The following is a 7043-nucleotide window of genomic DNA, read 5'->3' as shown; positions in this document are numbered from 1 at the left end:
AATAAAGTAAAATCAATTTTCTATAATGAATACACATTATTTTCATTATTGGGAGAAATAAACTTTACTATTAGAATAAGTGCAATCAAGTTATGATTTTTTTCCCCTATAGTTGGTAATTTCTAGACAATTTATTTATTTATTTATTTTTAAGTTTATTTACTTATTTTGAGAGAGACAGAGACAGCATGAGCAGGGGAGGGGCAGAGAGAGAGGGGGAGAGAGAGAGACAGAGAGAATCCCAAGCAGGCTCTGCACTGTCAGCACAGAGCTCGATGCAGGGCTCAAACTCACAAAACCATGAGGTCATGAGCTGAGTGGATCAGAGAGTCAGACACTTACTTAACTGACTGAGCCACCCAGGCACCCCTTGACCCTCTATTTAAACTAAGCCTACCAATTTCAGGCTTAAAACTAAGTTCCAGAGATCTACCATACAACTTTGTGCCCATAGTTAACAATACCATATGGTACTTTTTTTAAGAGGATAGATCTCAGGTTAAGCGTTCTTAATTCAATAAAATCAATTAAATCTATGTAATATACATATTTTGTTTTCAATGAACATAATGAAAATTTTAAAACTCACTTTTTTCCTAATTTTAAAAGTAATGCAGAGACTTCCAGGTCTGGGACGAGGTGGAGTAGCTGCACTTCTCCCCATCCCTCCTGCTAAGTACAACTAAAAACCCCAGATGGAATTATGAAACAAATACATGAAAACTCTGAAAAGATGGAGAAAAGGCAGATTGGGTAGTTACCTTGAAAGACATGGCAGTGAATTCCCTGGGTTTTCTTTTTGCTTCATGTTTCTCAGACTGGGTGCTGGAGATGCAGGCAACCTAGAAATGCCAGCAGGCTCAGACACAAAAAAGGCCCCAAAAGCCTGCTCTCTCTAGACAAAGCACCAGGAAAGGAAGAGCCTAGCAAGAAAGAAACATTCAGTTAATAACCACTCATGCAGAAAAAGGTTAACATTGAGAGGCCTGAGCCATAGAACGTCCTGCTTGCAAGGTGGGCCTTTGGCTAGCCTCTGGGAACTTCACTGATAAAAACAGTTCCCGACACCGATTATTAAACTTTCCTTAAATGATACAGATGCTTCACTGTGCCTTGACTGTTCATGCAAATGATAGGGTTTAAACTGTACATCTGCTTTCCTTTTGAGGGTCTGGAATTGGTGCTAAGCAGTGGGTACCTATATGACCAGACCAAAAAACCTTGGGGACTGAGTTTCTAATGAACTTCCATGGAAGACAACACGTTATACCCATTCTCACAATTCACTGATGGAAAAATTAAGTGCATCCTGGGCAATTCTACTGGGGGAGAACTCTTAGAATCTTGTGCCTGGTTTCCTCTAGACTTCACTCCACAAAAATTTTCCTTTGCTGATTATGCTTTGTAACATTTACTGAAAGTATCATTGAGGAATACAACTGTACATTGAGTCCTGTGAGTACTCCTGCTGGATCACTGAACATGAGAGTATTCTTGGAGACGCCCAACATACTGCCATACTCCAACCAAGTATCAGAAAAAGTGGTGGTCCCACCCCCATCCCCACCCCTGTAAGCAATAGCCCAGTGGGAAATGTAGACTTTCACTCATGCCAGACTATAATGAGGTACCCCAACCCTCTACCAGGATAGTGTCAGAGAAAGCTGAGTGGGAAGCCAGAACTTTTACCATCTTCTAATGGAAATGTGGTCCTCCCGCAACCCCATCTCCCATAATGTCAGTGGAGGCCATGTGGGGAGTAGCGATGAGGCATCCTTCTACCTCCCAACTATGGGGGCTTTCAGTTGAAGTCTGGTGGAGAACCTGAACTCCCACTCCTATACACCCCTTTGTCACATGGGGTGACAAAGAATGCCTAATGGGGATATGAACTTACACCCTGACCAGGAAGTTATAAGGTGTCATCCCCGTAACCCCACTCTGTGGTGTCAGAGAAGGCCTGATAAAACAGAAGATTTAAGTAAGATCCAGAGTATCATAATGTAATACCCCAAATGTTCAGGATACAGTAGAAAGGTACTTTTCATACTAACAACCAGGAAAATCTCAATTTGGATGAGAAAGACAACAGATGCCAACACTGAGAGAACACAGATGTTGGAATTACTTGATAAGGATTTTAAAACAGCCAGCATTAAAAATGATTCAATAAACAATTATGAACATGCTTGAAACAAAACGTTTCAGCAAAGAAATGAAAGACATAAAGAAAAGACAGATAGACATTTTAGAACTGAAAGATTACAATATCCTAAAGTAAAAAACTTTTTAAATTAGTGGATGGGCTCAACAGAAGAATAGAGGAGTACAGAAGAATCAGTAAACCTGAAGATATATAATAGAAGTGATCCAATCTGAACAATAAAAAGAAAATGGATTTAAAAAAAATTAACAGTCTTGAGGACCTGTGAGCTATACTAAAAGATCTAACATTTGTGCCACTAGAGTCCTGGGAGGAGAGGAGAAAGAGGGTAGACCTGAAGAAGTATTTAAAGAAAAAATTTCTGGGGGTGTTTGGGTGGCTCAGTCAGTTAAGCGTCTGACTCTTGATTTCGGCTTGTCATGATCTCATGTTTGTGAGATAAAGCCCCACATTGGGCTCTGCACTGACAGCACATAGCCTGCTTGGGATTCTCTCTCACTCTCTCTACCCCTCACCTGCTCCCATGCATGCACATTTGCATACGTGCTCTCTCTCAAAAATAAATAAACTTAAAAAAAAATTACAAACTGGGGAGAGTAAAGAAACTCAAATGGAGTTAAGGTTTTTATATTTCACTCAAACTAATAAAACGCCATCTCCAGTAGGCTGTGATAAGTTATGTATACATAATGTAATACCTAGAGCAACCATTGAAAATTTATACAAAAAGATATACTTGAAAACATTACAGACAAATCAAAATGGAATTGTAAAATCGTGTTCAAGTAACCAGCTGAAAGACATGAAAAAGAAAACAGAAAAACCAAAAGCAGAAGGAACAGCAAACAATAAATTGGCAGACTGAAGCGTTAACATATCAGTAATTACATTACCTATAAATGGTCTATTTTGTTTGTAAAAGCCAAAAACTGAAAAAAAAAAACCCAAAATTTCCAAACTGGTGAATAAATAGACAAATTGTGGTAAATCCATGCCAGGGTATTCTGCTCAGCCACAAAAGGGAGTTGCTACAAACAATAGTTTGAATAGCTCTCAAGCGTCTTACAGTGAATGAAAAAAAAAATTTCTAAAGACATATGTTTGGGGCGCATAGGTGGTTCAGTCTGTTAAGCATCTGACTCTTGATTTTGGCTCAGGTCATGATCTCATGGTTCCTGAGTTTAAGCCCCAAGTCGAGCTCTGCACTGGCAGGGCAGAGACTGCTTGGAATTCTTCTCTCTCCCTTCCTCTCTTCCCCTTCCCCATTCATGCTCACTCTCTCTCTCAAAATAAATAAATGAACATTTTTAAAAAAGGCATATATTGTATGATTCCATTTACATAACATTCTAGAAATGACAAAAGCATAAAGATGGGAAACGAATTAGTGACCAAGGGTTAGGAATGGGAGGAGGAATGGGGGTGTGGGCGGGTACAAAGGGCAGCACAAGGATATCTTTGTGGTGATGGAAGAGTTCCATATCTTGACTGTAGTGGTTATGTGAATCTGTACGTGTAACATATGGCATAGAATTATATGTAAACACAAGTACCAATGTTAGTGTTTTGATACTGCAGTATAGCTGTGCAAGACATAATCATTAGAAAAAAAACTCAGTGAAGGGTGCACATGATCTCCCTTTTTGCAACTGCCTGTAAATCTGTAATTATTTTTTTAATTACACATAAACTGTGCATACAAATGGGTGAACGTCTACAACATAGAAAAGACTTGCAAAGATAGGCATAAAATTATGTGTTAAGGATATATCTCTTTTATTTGAATTTTTAAAAAAATGCAAAGTTATTTCATTTCAAAATCCAAATATAGAAAAATATAAACAAGATGAAAATCACTTCCTCTATGATGCCATCAAGAGAGAATTTTAATTCACTCATTTAACAGATACTGAGTGCATCCTATGGTGCCGTGAACTGTTAACATTTCAGTGTGTATGTCAGAACTTTCCCGTGCATCTAGAGTCATATACAAATTATCATCATTCATGGATATGCAGTATTCTATGCATAATATGTATTATTGTATAACAAGCTCTCATTACTTGATGTTTTCTTCATTAATATTCATCCATTCAGCAAATATTTGATTACCTGCTTTAGCCAACATCAATGCTAGACTCCAAAAATATAATGGTGAATTAATCAGATATGGTCTGTTTCCTCACGAAGCTTACAATATAGTGACAGACTGTCACTAAACAATTTTTTTTGAGATAAATACACAATTAGTTTGTGTCAAGTTTACACAAATATAAACAATGTTTGAAATACTCAGCAGGGCTGCCTGGGTGGCTCAGTTGGTTAAGCTTCAGACTTTGGCTCAGGTCATGATCTCACGGTTTGTGGGACAGCTCAGAGCCTGGAGCCTCCTTCTGATTCTGTCTCTCTCTGTCCCTCCCTTGCTTGCACTCTGCCTCTCTCTCAACAATAAATAAACATTAAAGAAAATTTTTTTGAAATTCTCAGCTGTGAAAGGAAAGGTATCTTGATGGCAAGCTATCAAAGCATGTTTATCATTGATGGAAATGAACCAGTAGAGAGAAAGGTTAAAAATATAGGTGTGAGAGAGGATAACAGAATTAAAGAAAGCTGAGAAGGAAGGAGCCAGAGCACAAGTATAAGGGTTGGCTTCAGGTGGAAGGAAACTACCACAATGAAATAGAAGCAAAAGAGGCAAAGACAAGTACAGATATAATTTAGTTTATAGATTCAGAGGTCTGAAGTTGAAGCAATTCCTCTTTGAGACCTTCTATTTTCTTATCAAAAGTATAAGAGAAAGTCATCTGCCAAGAACAGGATGTAAACTGGAAGATCTGAGGTTTAAAGACAGTTGTGGTTTTCAGTTGCCATTTGGAAAAGCAACCTAAATAGAGAAAGTAAACTTGCCAGGCCAAGTTAAGATACTGTGGAGTCTGCCATATGGGCCAGATTCTGACCATTTTCAGCACTGACTGCAGTCAGAGAAAGGTCAAGGGAACAGATTCTAGATGAGAGAAATAGAGTGCTGTAGTAACTAAAATTTAAAAGAAAGAAAACAAGAAAGAAAGAAGGGAAGTATTTTTCAACTGGGGGGGAGAGAAAGAAAATGGCATGAGAGAAAGGGGAAGGAAGTAAACAGGTCAGGGGAACATGGAGGTAAAAGCAAGGTGGTAGTGGATGTCTGGCTGGGGTGCAGCAATGTCCTTTAGCCTCACAATCCAAACACGATCACAGTGATATCAGCAGTTTAACATCAGATTTTATGAAATTGGTTCCATGTTTCTTTTAGTATCTTAGACCCAACAACCTACTGAAACTCTCGGAATTCCCAGGCCTCTAGCTGCTTCAACGAATTATGAGTGGGGCACAAGTACATTAGAAGAGAGGGTCTAGTGAGCAACAAGAGGCAGAAGTTTAATTATTCACTTCCTAGTGGCACTTGTGAGTTGCTATGAGCACTTTTTAAAAATCCATTTTGGGGGCGCCTGGGTGGCGCAGTCGGTTAAGCATCCGACTTCAGCCAGGTCACGATCTCTCAGTCCGTGAGTTCGAGCCCCGCATCGGGCTCTGGGCTGATGGCTCAGAGCCTGGAACCTGCTTCCGATTCTGTGTCTCCCTCTCTCTCTGCCCCTCCCCCGTTCATGCTCTGTCTCTCTCTGTCCCAAAAAATAAATAAATGTTGAAAAAAAAATTTAAAAATCCATTTTGTATTTATTCCTAGTTACCAGGAATCCAGCTCCTTTATTCTTAACATAATTTTTGATTTCATGAATGTTTACCTTAATAGAAATGGACTTGGAAGAACTGACATATGGGCAAATCATCTGTTAGATGGACTCTGTCCAAAATAGTTTGCTACCATTACTCTCTGAGAAATCCACTGTTCAACAATTAGGAATTATTAAATTATCCACACTCGGGGAACACCAAACTTATCAGACCTTTCATTTAATGGCTATTTTACTATTAAAAAGAAGAATCTCTTTATGATTCCTGTTGCTTAGAATTAAACTTTAAAATGCTTTAGTTGACATTTATGATGAACAAAAACAAGCTTCTCTAATAACAGCAAAAAAATATAAAGTGGCCAAGCAACTGGTTAGCACATGAACAAGGTACAGACTGGGTTGAAAGAAAACTGTAATTCATTCTAGAGTTCAATCCCTGGTTTTTGACCATCTCTTTGGCTGGACTGTTAATGTGTGATTCTTGTACAAATTCTTTTAATTTTGGGTTTTCCTTTCCTCTCTCTCCCCCCCGCCCCCCCCCCTTTTTTTTTAAAGAAAGAGGGTATATAGTTTTTTTCCTTTTATTGAAAATGTTTCATTTTTAAAAATGAGAGACTTTTCACGAATTACTAGTGCAATAAAAATTACCAAAAGAGAGAGGTAAGGAGAACATAAAATAGTGTTTGCCTTAACTAAAAAATTGTTAGGACACAAAACTTGGTTCTTTGCTTCTCTTGGTCACAGCCAAAAGGGAAACCTGAATCAGTTACATCACTGCCAATTAGAAGGAAAAAAAATACATAATTCAAAGACTGGTGCTTATGTGAGGCCAATATGCTCATTTTCCCTTCCTTTTCAAAATTTTAAGTTTTGTTTGGCGCCATATACAACAATCTAGTGGCAATTTATTTTTTTGTTTCCTCCTGTCTGACATCAAGTGATGCACGTTGGGAGTTCATTGTATGAATCAGATTGGAACTGCTCTGAATTTCCATTAAAATCTACAGTTCTTTTGTCAGGGTTTGTAAATGGCTTACCTCGCATTCAGAGGGAAAAATGGAGTGGGGGCGGGGATGGGCAGGTGGAGGCAAAATTCTATACTGGAGTAACCTCGATGGCAGCTCTCATACTGAGATTCGCTGCCTTGGTTT

This window comes from Prionailurus bengalensis, chromosome A1 (genome assembly GCF_016509475.1).
Source record: "Prionailurus bengalensis isolate Pbe53 chromosome A1, Fcat_Pben_1.1_paternal_pri, whole genome shotgun sequence".
NCBI lineage: Eukaryota > Metazoa > Chordata > Mammalia > Carnivora > Felidae > Prionailurus > Prionailurus bengalensis.
The sequence above is the reverse complement of the archived record's forward strand: the minus strand, read 5'-3'. Positions refer to the sequence as shown.